This window comes from Chionomys nivalis, chromosome 4 (assembly GCF_950005125.1).
Source record: "Chionomys nivalis chromosome 4, mChiNiv1.1, whole genome shotgun sequence".
Classification (NCBI taxonomy): domain Eukaryota; kingdom Metazoa; phylum Chordata; class Mammalia; order Rodentia; family Cricetidae; genus Chionomys; species Chionomys nivalis.
This window is the reverse complement of record NC_080089.1, coordinates 25,746,317-25,764,554: the sequence shown is the minus strand read 5'-3', so window position 1 is coordinate 25,764,554 and position 18,238 is coordinate 25,746,317.

The following is an 18,238-nucleotide window of genomic DNA, read 5'->3' as shown; positions in this document are numbered from 1 at the left end:
TCTCTCTCTCTCTCTCTCTCTCTCTCTCTCTCTCTCTCTCTCTCTCCTCTCTCCCTCTCCTTCTCTCTAACCCCCATCATATACTCACACACACAAACACATACATACACACACACATACACTAACTCACACACACATACACCCTAGAAGGTCTGCCTTCAGAGTGTATAAACTTACTGTGCATATTCTTTTCATATAAGGCCATCAGTTTTTTATTATTATAACATGTGATTTTACACATTTCTTTTGCTTACCTAACCCTGGACAACTAGCTCTTTGGGTGCAGGAAGTACGAATCCCATACCCCAGTGCAGTGGCTGATAGTAGATGTGCAATAGATAGAGAGGAAAGAATGGGAAAAGAAAGACAGAGAAGAAAAATACATAGAATGAATACACTTTACTATGCTTTGGATACTAGCACATTTTATTTCGGAAAGTTAGGATCTGGTATCATAAACACACACACACACACACACACACACACACGCACACCTTGCAAGCAAGTTCAAGAGTCTTCTTAACTCTCAAGTCCCAAACTGGTGATATGACCCAAGGAAACACAATAAAGGTTCTGTGGAATCCCACCTCCTAGCTAATGTAAAATACGACCCCAGTGTTTCCTGATTACAGAATGTGCTGCACCAAGTGCTTCCCTCCTGCCTTCATTTCCAGCTGCCATACAGAACACAGGTCAAGCACTCCCTCCTTTCCCCCAGCCAGGCATTACTTAAAAGTCTCATCCCTCAAAGAAATACTGATTTTAGATGCATTGCAACAAATATATGTTTGCAAGGTACAGGAACAGCAAAGGTCTCATATTAAGTTTCTCAGAGCTCTTTTCTAGTGGCATGTAAGAGAACAACTTTGATGTATGGTTTCAAATACAGAAAAGGAAATAACATTACAGATTTCTGCATCCACATCCTGAGCATGCATATACACCCATGTTGTCCTTCCACCCATGATCACATGGGCACATATACATGCATGCATTTCTTTGCATGAAGATAAGAATGCAACCATAACAGAGGACATTAGTTGTCCATGTCAACTGAGCTCTATGGGATGCCTCTAAAGCACAGCACTACCCTGTAGGGAACTCTTGGGTTGAGGAACTATAAGTCACCATCATACCATAGCGGACAATGTATGTCTTGAGATTCCAGTGTATTGATTTAAATAAGGACAGCATTCCCACATATTCTCATCTGCTTTGAGCACTAATGGTACATCAAGGGTCTTGCTTTAATGGCAACGATGAGCCAACAGTCTTTTCAGTGGCTTTCAAAGCATGGCAGTGTTTGTTCTGCCAGTTTAACGCATATTGGAATGCTCTGCATACAGGCTGCAATAGGAGGAGTGTTCCTCCAGAGCCCCGGAGGAACCCAGGTCTGGACCACAGTGCTCAGGCAGCCTCAGTCCCTCTGACAAACACATTTCCTCAGAAGCTTTTGGGAGAAATTTCCCCTGTTGGTAAGCAGGACTGCTCTGTTAGATCCAGACTTACAATGCCAACGGCAGTGCACTGCTGCTGATAGAATGCCTTAGCAAGCTTTACTCTTCAGCTTGGCATCCACACCAAAACATCCCAGCCAGTTCAGCCCAGGGCATCTGTGGATGGATGCAGAGCCTGCCAAATGTGGAGTGTTTCCATCTCTGCTGAACAGCACTTTGTCTCTCCCAGAGAAGGCTTTGTCGTCTGACCAAACACTCAACAGGTGTCTCCCTTGACATTTGCCAGTGTGACACTTATTTTAGCCAGGATGCCATCCCTGGACCAGTTCTCTCCCCGAGTTTTCATTCCCTTCACTTCTCTGCTTCTATCTTCTTTCTATTTCTCCCTGGATTCAGTAGAATGTTTCTGTGAGATGAACTTTTTGCTCCCCAGTGCTTTTGTATGCCCCAACAGAAGGGTGTCCAGCCAGGGTAGCCCATTCTCCTCTCCTAGTAGGATGGTTTCAACACAGAGGAGGGCCAAGAGTGGTGTCCTTCTGCTCTCCAAGAGTGGCATCCGGAGGCCAGACCGATGAACAGAGTCCCTATACTTTGGGTCCCATCTGGTGCTTTAGCCTCCAGGTAGGGAGGGCAGGGCCTGCTGTGTGATCTCAGGTCCCAGTTTTATCAGCACCTCTGACTGGAATGGAAGCACCTTTGGAAGAATGAAGCTGAGGTGGACAAATGCATTTGGACTCCATTGTCGAACAGTGCCCTGCTCTGGTGAGAAGAGGCCAATAGGCTTCCTACAACACCTTTCCAAACCTTGGTCAACTCATCATCTCTGGTCCTTTTCAAAAATCTGTCTTTATACAATGGCCTCTCAATAAATCTTCTTCTTTCAGGCTCACTTCCTGAGGGATCTCAGACCTCCATCCCCACTTGTCAGCAGCCAGAACCAGGGAGTTGAGACCACATGTGAGAATAAGTTTCTTGAAGAATAATCTTGGCTCCAAGATTCTTATTCTGTCTTTTTTGCCTGTGGTTCTGTCCTCCCCTTCTGATGAGAAACCGAACAGACTGACATAGAGCCTTTTGCTGAGACAAGGGAAATTGAATCTCTGTAACAGGACTTGGAATTGTCCAGACTCCAGGAAGACTCTGCTGGGGAGCAAGTGCACTTGGCAGCTGAGAAGGATCCAGACTGGACTCAGAGAAGGCCACCAGGCACTGGATTAACCCCGTGAAGTGCTGCTTTGTGTTCATATATAGGCCTCACATCTCAGTCCCACCAACCTGAGGTGTGCCAGAGCTGGGGGTGATTTGACTGTGGAGGACTGGAGGCGGTGTTAGCTTTCTACAGAACAAGGAATGTCGGCTAAGCTTCATGCATAATCTTTAATTAGAAAACAATATTCCTAGCTGCATGACAAAATAAAATTGATGTTTTAACAATAACTAATTGCTTTCAAGGAATGAAATGCAAAATTTTTCATCATTTTATCCTAAGCACTCTTAACCTACTGAATGATCAGCGTGTTATTTCTATATATGCTTTCAAGAATTTCTGAGGTGATCTGTCTTCTGAGGTGCCTAGAACAATACTTGTGTACTGTAAAATAAGTGTACAGTTGGATTAGAGAGGCCCTTATCCCTCCAGAGTGTAAGTTGAGTAAACTGGGCATCAACCTTTTGAGACCTGGAGACCCAGACACAGTGTAAGAACAAGGCCAGCTACCTAGTAATCCCTAGATGATGGCCAACGAGCCACCAAGTCAATGACAGGTATCTGTTCTACCCTGAAGCAGTTTCGAAACATGTCTGAAAAGTCTTAGGGGGAACTCATGAAGGCCCCAGGGGAGGCTGGCATGGAAGTCATAGTGTCGCAGACTCCCTCCTTTCCTTACTCTCTTCCTCCCTCCCTTTCTCTCTTCCTTCTTTGCTTTGGACAGATCAACTTGCACTTCCTTTGTTTTCCATACACTTTAATTTGAAGGATTTGATCTGTTTTAGTCATGCATTAAGAAAGGGTAGCGGCACAAACAAGAAGTTGCTGCGTTACTGGGTATTTTAATCACAGCAGCTGTCTTTGCATTTGAGAGTAAATACAAGTAATTATAAGCTGCGAATATCTCCCTGGGGACAGCATCATTGATCAGTTTGCATAGCTATCCTTCTGTTTACTAGACAAAGTGATGCTCATCTTGTGGTTTGCTTTTTATAAGCTATGTGCCCTCATACACTGGCCACCGAACCTTAGAGAATGTTAGCTCTCTTGGCCATTTAATTAATAATGTTGTATGTTATTTTCCTAGTTGGGTTATTTTTTTAAGACTACCAGGAAATATCTATTTTTATTTCACTTATTTTTAAATTAAGTATTTAAGTGAACATCTGAGATCATTTGTGAAAAGAACACGACTTTCTCTGCTTTAGTGGTGCGGTTTATTTCACAACATTTCAGAAGGTTTTGGAGGAGGCATTTGGTCTGTACTTACTTTACTTGCTTAGATTGCCTTGCAGTTCTCTTAAGCTCTATATCATCTTTAGCAAATCACCCAAATTATGAAACTAACATTAATACAAAACAAATCTGTTATCTTTGTGGCTCTGTTCTTCAGAGCTGAAAATGAAGATATTTCTGAACCAGACCTCCCTGGAGATTCTACAGGGCAATCTGTTTCCTGTACTTTCTATCTCCCACAAGTTGCCCTCTTTCCTTGGCTGGAGGCCCCCTCCACATTTTCTAAAGCTGAAATGTCCAGGCTAAATCTCCCTCATTCTGATTCAATCTGGTACTTCTCTGTCCAGGTCTTCAACTCCAGTCTCTTCTAATCGCATTGGTGTTACTCTATTCTTATATTATCTTATTCTTATATTAAAATTCATAAGTTATGACTGGGGATGGGTCTCAGTGGTAAAGTGCTTGTCAGTATGTCTGCAACTGGACCTTATACACCCAGAGCTGGAACAACAGCCAAAACTTAAAATGAAGGAAAAAAGAAGGAAGGAAGGAAAGAAGGAGGAGAGAGAGGGAGGATAAAGATGAAAGAAGGAAGGAGAGAGAGGAAAGGAGAGAGAGAGTAAAGAAAGAGGATTTTAGCTCCCAGATCATGAAGTTCAAGGGAGGCTTCTTGGAGATGGCATCAAAATGGCAAGTGTGTAAGAGAAGCGTCTGGCATAGCCAGACTCCCCTATTGCCAGTCTCCTTTGCAGAATCAAACAACTTCTACATTAATCTCCTCCGAGGATGGTATCCTCAAGAGCTAACCATGGCCTTCCAGACCCACCTCTAAGAATTCTTATCATTTATTAATTTTCAAGCAATGGATTCTATCATTACATTTTCATATATGTTTATAATTCACTTTGGCCACATTGAACACTGATCTGTGCTCTACAACTTCCCTTCTTTCTCTTTCCTGATAGTTCCCCTTATAATGTCAGTTGGGTGTGTGTGTGTGTGTGTGTGTGTGTGTGTGTGTGTGCAGGGTCTCACTATGTAGCCCTGTCTAGCTTCAGATTCCTACCAAGTAGGCCTCAAACTCACATATTGTGCCTACCTGGTACTGGAATTAAAGGCCTGTGTTGACACATCCAGTTCCAATTGTTATTTTTCTAAAGCTAGATTCTGCATGTATGATAGAACATGAAGTGTTTGTGGTTTTGAGTCTTTTATTTTCTCTACTCTAATTCTACCTAGTTTTGTCAGAGGACATGACTTCCTTCTTCTCTAGGACTGAATATTGCTTATTGTATAAAAAGAACTCTTTGTAAAAACTATCCGTCCTGTGACAGCTAATCTATGTGTTTCCTGTCCAGTAATCTCCATACTATGACACTTAGGAGTAAACCTCCAGGACGTGAACTATTGAGAGACACATTTGAACTACATCCAAACCAGAGCACATAGAATTCAGGATAAGACCTGTGATAAAACCAACTAATTAAGTAATTATAATTCAGTCACAATCTTAACTTTCCTCTTTTATATTATATAACATGTTTCCATGTCCTGGAGCAAGACATTGTTATCCTTGGCCAAGCACAGAAATATTTGTTATATTTATTGATCATATCTTTTAGTTGTTTTGAATATTTGGCAAATACGATTTGTTTGATCATGTTTCTTCTGTCTCCTGAATTACTTAATTATAATTTAGAACAAAAGGAATCTACTCTAAATTTAAACCTACATCTTACAGATGGAGATTCAGTGAGCTATATTTCACAATGCACAGCATCTCCAAGATAGGCTTCTTGGAAGGTACATTTCTGAAAATCAGCATACTAATTAGGAAATGATGGTTGAATACTTGATATGTTGGTGCCTTAATAGTTTTAGAACTTATTAAACATCTACAATTTTGACCTTTGCACATTTCAAAGCTTTTTCATAACGACCATTGCTGTAAGAATTCATCTACTGTGTATCTATCTATATCTATCTATCTATCTATCTATCTATCTATCTATCTATCTATCTATTGTCTATGTATCTGTAGAATTTATCAACAAAGTAAAGAGTAAAACATATATGGAAAATCTGCAAAGAAAGCATAATCTCTTTGAGGATCTCTGACCTTGAAATAGATCTGAAATTAGTAAAGTATTTTTACAGGCCACATTTTACTTACCACCTGAGTTTGTAAATAATCTCTTATTAGAATCAGGTTGGCATTTTAAACATTTAATTTGTTGTTAGACAAGTTCATACACATATGTCGTACATTCTGTTAACACTCAGTTCCCAGCACTATTTAGTAGACATATTGTTTTTGCTTTACTGTGTAGACTTATTGATTATGAAGTATCTGTTATTGGGAAACCAGTTATCAACAGAAGAAGAACGAAATGAGATTCTTGTTTCTCATCTTGCACAAAAAATAAACTGGAAATGGGTCAAGAGCTTCAGCACAAAACCTGATACTCTGAGACTTCTGGAGAAAATGGCAGGTCTTTCACCTTGACAGCGAGGTCCAAGTAGGGGCTCTCTCAATAGGACTTTGGTTATGTAGGAAATAAGAACATAAATAAAGAAGCAAGACATCATGGAACTAAAAAGCTTCTGTGCAGCAAATGGAACTGCCAGTCAAGTGAAAAGCAGCCCAGAGAATGGAGGAATTTTTTCTAGCCACATGCCTGTGAGAGGAGTAGAGAACCCCAAACTACACTCTCAGATAGCAAACAAGCAAGTTACAAAATGAGTTATGGAATGAAACATATTTCTCAAAACAAAAAAATATGAATGGATAGTAAACACTTTTAAAAAGTGTTACTAACCTTAGCTATCATAGAAATACAGATTAAAACTATTGTTAGATTCTATCTCTCCCCTATCAGAATGGCTATTATCAAGTTTTCAAATGATAATGAATATTGGCATGAGTATAGGGAGAAGAGCCCCCTTATACACTGTTGGTGTGAGTGTAAATTAGTGTAAACTCTTTTAAATAAGTCTGGAGGTTTCTTGAAATCTATAAATAAAACTATCATACGACTCTATTACACCACTTCTAGGCATGTATCCAAAGGACTCTATGTTGATACCTGGTCACTCATGTTCCCTGATGCTCTAGTCACAATAGGAAAGAGTGCTGTAAAAGCCAGGTTACTTTTGAAGGGGCCATTGTGGGGGTTGCCTTAAAGTGGGGGAGGGATAGTATAACACAGACAAAAGGAAAGTAGAGAAGATGGAAAGGTTTAGATAGGGAAAGAGAAGAGATTGAGAAGATTAGGAGATGAGGAGAGAATTAGGAAACCAACTTTCTTGTAATCCAAATAAAAAGTGCAGGAGACAGTTGGGCAGTGATGGCACATGCCTTTAATCATAACACTTGGGAGGCAGAGGCAGGTGGATCTCTGTGAGTTCAAGGCCAGCCAGGTCTACAAAGTGAGTTTCAGAACAGCCAGAGTTGTTACACAGAGAAACCCTGCCTCGAAAAACAAACAAAACAACGATAAAAGGACAAGAGATGCTGAAGGGAAGTTCTTACTTAGCCTAATGAGCCTGTGATTTCCTAAACAAAGTTCCCAGTTCCAGAAAACAGAATACTTCTAAGATTGGTCAGGGAAGCCCCAAAGTCATTTCAAGCAATTTTTGGTTACTAGAAAATGAGGTGGGTTTTGCTGAAGATACCATACACAGTTACAAGATAAAGAGAAATCAGGCTGGGACAGAGGTGGAAACTTAATCCCTCTGTCTAAATTTCACAGCACAGGAAGATAATGTACAAGTCCTGGAGAGAGGAAAGCTTCCTTTACCCAGTTGTGAACCCTACAAAGCACAAAATTAATCTGCCAGGAGTGTTGTGCCCACCTACACGAAAGTGGCATGACTGTTGTTGGGATAATCAACCACCTTGTACTGGAAATGATGCTTCCTACAATGGAGGGAACCCATGCCTAGGGAGGCCATAAGTCCAAGCACAGTGTTGGGGAGGAGTGATTTACGACTGTTGTTTGACTACATTTATATAGCATCAAAATGCCTCTAAATCTGTGTTTGTATCAATAGAAAAACAAAAGTTACTCTCAGCTTTAAACAATGAAACCATTCTTTGCAAGGAATGGTGGTTAATACAGACTCTTGGCTACTAAAGATACTGAGAATAAGTGATGGCTGAACTCTTAAGCCCTAAGAAGACAATTATACCACCTTTTTAGGGCTACAGGAACATTAAGGAAGAAGGAGAGGGTGATATTACTGTGTATGAGAACTGACCATAACGAAACTCACTTTAAGAGTTTTTGTTAATAGTGTGGGGAAGGGAAAGGAGGGAGTACATAGGCCTTTCTGGAAGAAAGTGGTGGGGGGGCAGTTGGGTCTGCTTTTAAAGGTAGTTCAGGACATGCATATACGGGGTTACGTAACCATGCCATACACGCCTACAGACAATGTGGCCATGCCGCACATGTGTATAGATTACGTAGGGAATAAAGCCCTAGGGTGACTAGGTATTTTGCCTAAATGCTGATGGCCATAGGACCCCAGATGTATGGAAATAATAACATTCCTTTTATTATAACCTTTGTATGTCTTATAAAAAGTGGGGTTTAAGGGTAACAGGTAGGCAGGAATGTGGCGTCAGATCTCTAGAAGCTGCTTCAAACTGACTTAGTAGGCACTGGTCATCTCTAGGGTGCTTGTCCTGAGGTGGCAGTGTCTTCCTCATTGTTTGAGCTCTGTAAACATCAGGCTGACAGCCTGGACCTGACAAGATGCTGGCGAGGCACAAGATGAAGTTTAGAAAACATTTTTTTTAGATCCTGGTAATTGAGGGAGGTGGGTCCCATGATGGGCTGGGAGGGGGCTTCCCGAGGGATCCCAAGATGAGGGAAGGTGGTCCCAAGACCAGGGAAAAACTTGAATGATATTTATCTTGAGTGAATCTGGTCTGTTCAGGTGGATCCAACTCTGTTCCCTGGAGCTTACAGGTAGTTTTATGTTCATAAAAGAGGTAAGTCTTAGACACATTAAGAACTAACCAAGGAGATACCATTCTCAATCAGTCACAAACTGGAGTGGCTGAGTTATGAATTCTAACTCATTCTGCTGAACTATTGGCTATTGTCAGATTCTGGAAAAGGAGAAGTCATTGTCTTACGTTGTGTCCTCACTGTTGAGCATGCTCCAGCAGACAGCTCCAAACCCATGGTCATGCAGATGGCATGTTAAAGTTACTGAATCCTAAAACAGGAAAAAACATTGGACTGAGAAAGAGAGTGAGGGAGTAGGTAGGGGCAGTGGGGAAGAGAGGGTGGACATGAGAGTGGGTCGCATTATGTCCATGTGTGAAGTGATGAAAGAACACATGTAATTAATTAAAAAGTAGATGTCTGTATATGTGTAGACATATGTGGGCTCTCAATTCCATCCCATTTATCTGTCTATTTTATGTCACTCTGATGCTCTTCTGTTACTATGGTTCTGTAGTACATGAAATGAGAAGTGTTGATGTTTCAGCAGTGTTCTTTTGGTTCAGAGTAGCTTAGTCCATCATGTCCCTGATGCAAATTTCTAAGATTTCCTTTTCTATGTGAAGAATGGTCTTGGAAGATTGGCAAAGCTTTTATTGAACCTATAGATTGCTGTTAATAGAATGACAAATGTCACAACAATAATTCTTCAGTTCTAAAACACGAGAAGTCTTTTTATTTTCTCATTTTCTTTAGCTTATTTTTTTCAATATCTTAAAATGTTCATTATTGATTTCTTTAATTTTCCTGGTTAAGTTTTATACAAGGTATTTTAATTTTTCTGATGCTATAGTGAATGTTATTCTTCCAATTTCTTTCTCGATGTATTTATCATTAGTATATAGAAAGACTACTGTGTTTTATAGGGTAATTTTGTATCCTGCCATTTTGCTGAAATTATTGATCACCTCTATGAGTTTTCTAGTGAAATAAAGTCACTTATGTGTATAATCATATAATCTGCAAATATACTCTAACTTCATTTCCTACTTGTATCCATTTTATTTCTTTATCTTTTCTTATTCCTGAGGCTAAGATTTCAAACACTGTATTAATGGTAGTAGAGAGATTGGACATCCTATTATTCCTGGTCTTAGTAAAAATGTTTTCAATTTTGAGTTAGCATGATGTTGGTTAAAGACTTATCATAGTTTTAGCATGTTAAAATAGGTTTTTCCATTGTTATTTTTCTTTTAAGGGCAGATGTTAGACTCTATTGAAAACTTTTTCTATAGCTATTGAGACAATCACAAGACTTCTGACTTTTAGTTTATTTGTGTGATTAATCACGTTTACTTCTCTCTCTCTCTCTGTCTCTTTCTCTCTCTCTCTGTGTGTGTATGTGTGTGTGTGTATGCCATTGAGAGTGAAAATGAAGGTCAGTAGCAAAGCAAACATAGAATATTTTTTGGAGTTATCATTGCAGGCAATAATTAACCAACCATTGTAGGTACCAGGAATGAAACTGGGATTTGGTTTTATTGATTTATCTATGATGATCTATACTTGCACAATTGGAATAAAGTAAACTTGATCATAATGAATGATCTTTTGGACATGGCCTTGAAATCAATTTGCAAACACTTTAATAAGAATATTTATATCTATACTTACCACAGATATTATACTACAAATTTTGTTTTTGGTTGGGTTTGAAATAGTTTTTATATTAGTATAGTAATGACTTCATAATAAGATGTTTAAAGTGCTCCTTCCTGTTTTATTACTCTGAGAAGTATTGGTGTTAAGTTGTTCTTTAAATAGAGAGGTTTTTTTTTTTTTTCAGTGAATCCTTTAGAATCTGGCCTTTTTTCTGGTTGGGATTTTTTAAATTAGTATTTAAATCTCACTCTTTATTATATATTTGCTTCTTTACCTCATCTTGGTCTAATTTTAGTATGCATCTAGAAATTGGTCATTTATTTTAGATTTTCCAATTAAATTGAATATAAAATTTAAGTATAAATTTATAATTTCTAAACTCTGTTGATATCTGTGGCAATGTTTTCTTTATGATTTCTAATTTTATTAGTCTTTCTTTACTCAAAAGGTAGTCACTATTAATTATCTTTTCAAAGAACAAACTCTTCATGATATGGAAGCTTTGTATTTTTTTTATTTTTATTTCAGCAATTTCTGTTTTAGTATTATTTAACTCCATGAATAACTTTTTGGGTTTGGTTTATTCTTGTTTGTCCAAGGCCTTAAGATGCACCATTAAGTGAGAGAGAGAGAGACAGAGACAGAGAGAGACTGAGAGACAGAGAGAGAGAGAGAGAGCACCCGTGTATTATACATGCATGTCTGTACCACACTTGTTCTTTAAGCCCACAGGAGGCTAGAAAAGGGCATAAGATCTCATAACAGCTGGAATTGAAGCTACAGATATTTGTGAGTTACCATGTGAATGCTAGGAGTCAAATCTGGAACCTCTGAATGAATTACAAGTGCTCTTAACTTCTGAACCATTTCTTCAGCCCCTCTGAGGCTTTAAAATATTAAATATAGATATTTAGATTTATAAATTTTTCTCATTGTGTCCCATAGATTTTGATATGTTTTGTTTCATTTTAAATTCAGTTCTAGGAATCTTTAATTTTCCTTTTTTTCTTTAGTCTGTGATTAATTCAGTACCTAGAGGTATGTTGTTTAGTCTCTCTCTCTTTCTCTCTCTCTCTCTGTCTCTGTCTCCCCCCCTCTCTGTGTGTGTGTGTGTGTGTGTTTGTGTTTTAACTACCTTGTGGTGAGGATATGAATTATATCAATTTTCCTATATATGTTGAGTATTGATTTATGTCAAAGTATGAGATCTGTTTTAGAGAAAGTCCCAAAGGCTGCTGAACAGAATGTGAATCCTATAGTGTTTGGGTGTTATGTTCTATAAATGGTTCTCAGGTCCATGTTATTTATAATGCACTTAACCTGAGTCTGACTCTGTTTTATGTATATTTTGTTATGTGGAAATCTGTGAGGAGTAAAGTCTACTTCCAGATTCATATAGGGCTCCCTCTGTGCAGAGAAGCAACATTGCCCAAGTGGGAACACATGTTTTTCTTACAAGGGAATCCTTGTATCCTTGCAAGTCGCTGTCTCAGTTTTAGACAAGCGGGGAAGAGGGAGATTTCATTGAATCCTGCCTTGTTTATCTTTTCTTTCTATAGGTGAAGTTCACTGTGGCATCCTTTAGTAGCATGCCTATATTGTAGAGACAGTGACATGGTAACTTCTCACTAGAGATTATCAATCCATGGGAGATTCAATAAATTGTATGTGTATAAAAAATAAAGAAGCCAGTTTCTTGATATTGGGGATAAAGGACTTGCTGTGGTCATCTCTAAGTTTCCTTACATTTGTAGCATGTAAACAATGCTATGGTGCACACAACTGAAAGAAGAGTTCAACCTGCTGCCTTCCATACCCTGTGGTAAGGTATATAGGGGATGAAGTGAAGGGTGTGCATTGAATATGGAGAGCTGAGAAAACTTTATGCCAGGTGTTATTATTTTTTAAAGGTCGGGGGTGTTGTTCGGGAGGGGGAGACACGAGACGCGCGGGGTTGGGGAAGGAGAGACAAGACACGCGGGGTCCCACGTGGGTAAACTTTAATGGGGGAGGGTAACATACAAGGAACGGGAGTGAAGAGACGAAAGGGAAAAGAGGAGGGGAGGGCGCGAGGAGAGAGAGAGAGAGGGCGGGTTGGAACGCCCATTTTTAAAGGGCTCTGGGCATTTTGGGGTTTGTAGTCCACTTGGAGACTGTATTTTTTGCGCATGCGTGGGCTTGTCTCCAAAGGAACAACATTCCACCCTTTTGGTTTTTATTAAAAAAAATTGAGGGGGGGGGTTGAGGGTCTTAACGGGTAGGGAATAGGGGCGTAGCCCGGTCTCTCATGACTGCTTCCTGCTGACTTTGGGCGTCGAGGGGTCCGGGGAACGTCCGGTTGTCCTGATGTCATATCGATGTTTTGTCCGCTGGCATCAAGTGGCTGATTGAAGAAATCGCATCTGTCTGGAGATCGCATCTGTCTGGAGATTGTATCTGTCTGGCTCTTGAGTGGCTGGGTCACCGTTAGGATGCTGGAAAGCAAAAGTTGCATTAGTAGAGAGAAAAAAGTTAGAAGGGAGATTTGGGGTGGAGGGGGTTGGGGTGGAGGGGGGGGCTTTTAGGAGGCCAGGGGTTAAGAATAAGAATAAAAAAGGTAAATGATACTTATTCCGTTAATTGAATGATACTTATTCCATTCTGCTTGTGTCTGCTTTGTCCAGGTGGGTCAGGCTGGTGTCTTGGAGCTTAAAGAAAATGTCTCAAAAGAAATAGATTTTAATCATATATTCCTTAACATTTTAGGGGTCACTGCTGCAGTCAGTGACAAACCTATTATGTCAGGAACTTGGTTAAGCATTTGCTTATCACCTGAACCTCTTGGCTCTGTGTTTGATGATGATTCCTGTAGAGACAACTGGATGGTTATTTAGGAATTTAGAAAAGGGAGGGTGTATTAGCACAGGAGGAAAAAATGAAAAATGAGACCATTGTTTTCCTTAGGCTGGAGTAGAGGGGGTTGGACCTGTTGTCCTTTGGAACTTGAGGGAACATGGTCCCGTCTGAGTTACCGTGTAAGGAGGATTGTTCTGAGCTGTAGGGATGAACGGTTTCAGATGTGACAGGTGAATCCAGTGAGGAATTCCCTCGAGCTTGGCAGCTGTGGGAGTTAGAAGAATTACCCTGAGAGGACCCTGCCATTTAGGGGAAAGGGGTAAGGGACGTTGACCTGGAGGTGAGAATAAAACCTTATCTCCTATTTTAACCGGCGGTGGGCATGCGTTGGCACATGGTTGAGGTAGTGAGTGATCCGTGAAGTCCCACAGCAGTGAACGTAGGTGGAAAAGGAGGGGAGTGAGCAGGTGATCAGGAAGGGGAGAGGTTCCCGATGGGAGGCCAGGGGTTAAAACCGGCCGCCCATACATGAGTTCAAAGGGTGAAATGAAAAGAGGGCCCTTTGGGAGAGCCCGAAGTCTGAGAAGGGCTAGGGGCAGGAGCCTTACCCAGTCGAGGTGAAGTTCTTGTGACATCTTAACGAGGGCATCCTTTAAAGAGCGGTTAGTCCGTTCTACCTTACCTGAAGACTGGGGGTGGTATGGTATATGAAAATTCCAGGGGATTCCAAGTGCCCTAGACAGATTCTGAGAAATCTGGGAAGTAAACTCTGGGCCGTTATCTGACTGAAGAGAAGTTGGGAGCCCGAACCGCGGAACAATTTCTCGGAGGAGGATATCAGAAACTGTCTGGGCTCTCTTGTTAGAGGTGGGGAAAGCTTCAACCCACCCAGACATTGTATCCACCAACACCAGGAGATACTTAATTTTTTTAACTGTGGGCATATGAGTAAAATCCAGCTGCCAGTCAGTTCCCGGAAGGGAGCCCTTGGCTTGGTGAGTAGGGAAAGGAAAGCTACGATATTTGGTCCTGGGATCTGACTTTTGGCAGATCTCACAGGAGGCAGTGGTAGCCTTTAGGAACCTGATATCCTCAGGGAGTGAGCGAGGCGGCGGGCGGGAGTGGAGCCGCCCAGAGGGGCTTTGGAAGATCGCGGCCGAGGGACGGGGCGGGAGCGGGATGGGGAAGAATCCGAAGACGTTCCCGACCGTCTGTATGTCCTGCGGTGGGGGTGGGTGGAATTTTCCAGCCGCTCCCGGGACCGCTCCCGGGATCGGCGGAGGCGGGTGGAAGCCTCCACCCCCTCCTGCGACCTGCGGTGGGGGTGGGGAGAATCTTCCAGCCGCTCCCGTGATGGGCGGGGGCGGGTGGAAGATTCCTCGGAGGAACTGGGCGAAATCCCTGTAGATCCAGAACGGGAGCCTGTTGGGGAACTAGACGGAGAACGGTTAGGTGACCTGGAGGAGGATTTTTTGTGCCTAAAAGAAACTTTGGAGGAAAGGGGAATGGAAGAACCATCGTTAGATCTGGCAGAACGGGAAGGAGTAGCCCCGCGAGGCCGGGGAGGTGGAGGTTCGTCCGCGGGGTCCATAGCAGGAGCAGGAGGTTCCGGGTGGGGCGGCATTGCTAAGAACATATGAGCCGGTGAGCACTGAGAGACAGTAGAAGGATTTGTTTTTAAAGCCATGTAAAAGAATGCCATAATATACATCATTTCTTTCCATTTAGCAGAACGGTGGCAAAAGTTAGCTAGTTCCCGTAGAATATTGGGGTCAAAAGACCCGCAAGATGGCCATTTAAAGTTCCCCTGTAGGCCGTAGGACGGCCACCTCTTAGAGCAAAGGCGGATGAGTGTAGATAATTTAACAGAAGGAATTAAGGCGTGGGGCTGTAGGGCTTCCAACAGCTGTCCCAGAGGAGAGGAAGGGGGAATTGGTTTTGAAGACTTAGCGCCCATGGCTAGAACCGTGAAAATATCCGCAGAAGGCACCCGAAGATGCCCCGAACACAGTTGCTCTGGACACAGGCGTCAGAGTACCCAGGGGACCGTGCTATGGGCTAGCTGACCCAGTAGGAGGGGACAGTTACGCCCGAAGGCTGCCCGTTGCAGCCGAAGAACACCCAGGCCCTGTGAAAAGGCGTCCGATTTCACAGGGGGGGTGGTAGGACCTTGGCTGAGTCGAATTCAGCCAAGGTCGGGCCGCACCGTAGCGGCGGGCCGCACCGTAGCGGCGGTCACGATGAAGAAGAAGAAAGAAAAGGAATGAAACAGAGGACAGAGAACCAAAAGCCCCGGGCTTTTGGGCGCGGATAAAAACAGGTCTAGCCTAGGGCGGAAGGTCGGGGGAAGAGGGAGGGTTAGCAACCACACCCAGGACACGCCAGAGGAAGCCGGGAGCTCGGCCGGCCTCCTCCAGGTGAGAGGGGATGGTTAGCCAGCCCAGGTAAACTCACGAATTAGCCGCTGATGGTTGGAGAGGGAGGGCCGTGTCGAGATGGCTGGAACACGTGGAGTGGTCGCAGGTCGTCCGGTTTTGACCTTGTCCCGGGGGAGGCCCCGAGCTCCAGGAGGCGCCAAAACCCAGAGCCGAGGCCTCAGGTGAGGGCCCCGGGGCGAGAAGGTCCCCGAGCAGACGGCACCAAAATGTTATTATTTTTTAAAGGTGGGGGGGTGTTGTTGTTCGGGAGGGGGAGACACGAGACGCGCGGGGTTGGGGAAGGAGAGACAAGACACGCGGGGTCCCACGTGGGTAAACTTTAATGGGGGAGGGTAACATACAAGGAACGGGAGTGAAGAGACGAAAGGGGAAGAGAAGGGGGGAGCGCGAGAGAAGAGAGAGAGGGCGGTTTGGAACGCCCATTTTTAAAGGGCTCTGGGCATTTTGGGGTTTGTAGTCCACTTGGAGACTGTATTTTCTGCGCATGTGTGGCCTTGTCTCCAAAGGAACAACATTCCACCCTTTTGGTTTTATTAAAAAAAAAAAAATTGAGGGGGGGGTTGAGGGTCTTAACGGGTAGGGAATAGGGGCGTAGCCCGGTCTCTCATGACTGCTTCCTGCTGACTTTGGGCGTCGAGGGGTCCGGGGAACGTCCGGTTGTCCTGATGTCATATCGATGTTTTGTCCGCTGGCATCAAGTGGCTGATTGAAGAAATTGCATCTGTCTGGAGATTGTATCTGTCTGGCTTTTGAGTGGCTGGGTCACCGTTAGGATGCTGGAAAGCAAAAGTTGCATTAGTAGAGAGAAAAAAGTTAGAAGGGAGATTTGGGGTGGAGGGGGTTGGGGTGGAGGGGGGGGGGCTTTTAGGAGGCCAGGGGTTAAGAATAAGAATAAAAAAGGTAAATGATACTTATTCCGTTAATTGAATGATACTTATTCCGTTCTGCTTGTGTCTGCTTTGTCCAGGTGGGTCAGGCTGGTGTCTTGGAGCTTAAAGAAAATGTCTCAAAAGAAATAGATTTTAATCATATATTCCTTAACATTTTAGGGGTCACTGCTGCAGTCAGTGACAAACCTGTTATGTCAGGAACTTGGTTAAGCATTTGCTTATCACCTGAACCTCTTGGCTCTGTGTTTGATGATGATTCCTGTAGAGACAACTGGATGGTTATTTAGGAATTTAGAAAAGGGAGGGTGTATTAGCACAGGAGGAAAAAATGAGACCATTGTTTTCCTTAGGGTGGAGTAGAGGGGGTTGGACCTGTTGTCCTTTGGAACTTGAGGGAACATGGTCCCGTCTGAGTTACCGTGTAAGGAGGATTGTTCTGAGCTGTAGGGATGAACGGTTTCAGATGTGACAGGTGAATCCAGTGAGGAATTCCCTCGAGCTTGGCAGCTGTGGGAGTTAGAAGAATTACCCTGAGAGGACCCTGCCATTTAGGGGAAAGGGGTAAGGGACGTTGACCTGGAGGTGAGAATAAAACCTTATCTCCTATTTTAACCGGCGGTGGGCATGCGTTGGCACATGGTTGAGGTAGTGAGTGATCCGTGAAGTCCCACAGCAGTGAACGTAGGTGGAAAAGGAGGGGAGTGAGCAGGTGATCAGGAAGGGGAGAGGTTCCCGATGGGAGGCCAGGGGTTAAAACCGGCCGCCCATACATGAGTTCAAAGGGTGAAATGAAAAGAGGGCCCTTTGGGAGAGCCCGGAGCCTGAGAAGGGCCAGAGGCAAAAGTCTTACCCAGTCGAGGTGTAGTTCTTGTGACATCTTAACGAGGGCATCCTTTAAAGAGCGGTTAGTCCGTTCTACCTTACCTGAAGACTGGGGGTGGTATGGTATATGAAAATTCCAGGGGATTCCAAGTGCCCTAGACAGATTCTGAGAAATCTGGGAAGTAAACTCTGGGCCGTTATCTGACTGAAGAGAAGTTGGGAGCCCGAACCGCGGAACAATTTCTCGGAGGAGGATATCAGAAACCGTCTGGGCTCTCTTGTTAGAGGTGGGGAAGGCTTCAACCCACCCAGACATTGTATCCACCAACACCAGGAGATATTTAATTTTTTTAACTGTGGGCATATGAGTAAAATCCAGCTGCCAGTCAGTTCCCGGAAGGGAGCCCCTGGCTTGGTGAGTAGGGAAAGGAAAGCTACGATATTTGGTCCTGGGATCTGACTTTTGGCAGATCTCACAGGAGGCAGTGGTAGCCTTTAGGAACCTGATGTCCTCAGGTGTTGGTTTAATATATATTTTTATGAAATTAAGTAAAGCTCTTTCATTGGGATGAAATAGCTGGTGCAGGTAGGACAGGATCTGTTTGGTGTCAGGAGGTGTCTGCGAGGCCATGGGCTGTGCTGTTAGTACTCCCTGAGGTAGCTGAGGCAGACCTGGGCTCTGGAGTGCTGCTGTCTTAGCGGCTCTGTCAGCTCGATTGTTTCCCTTGGAGACAAT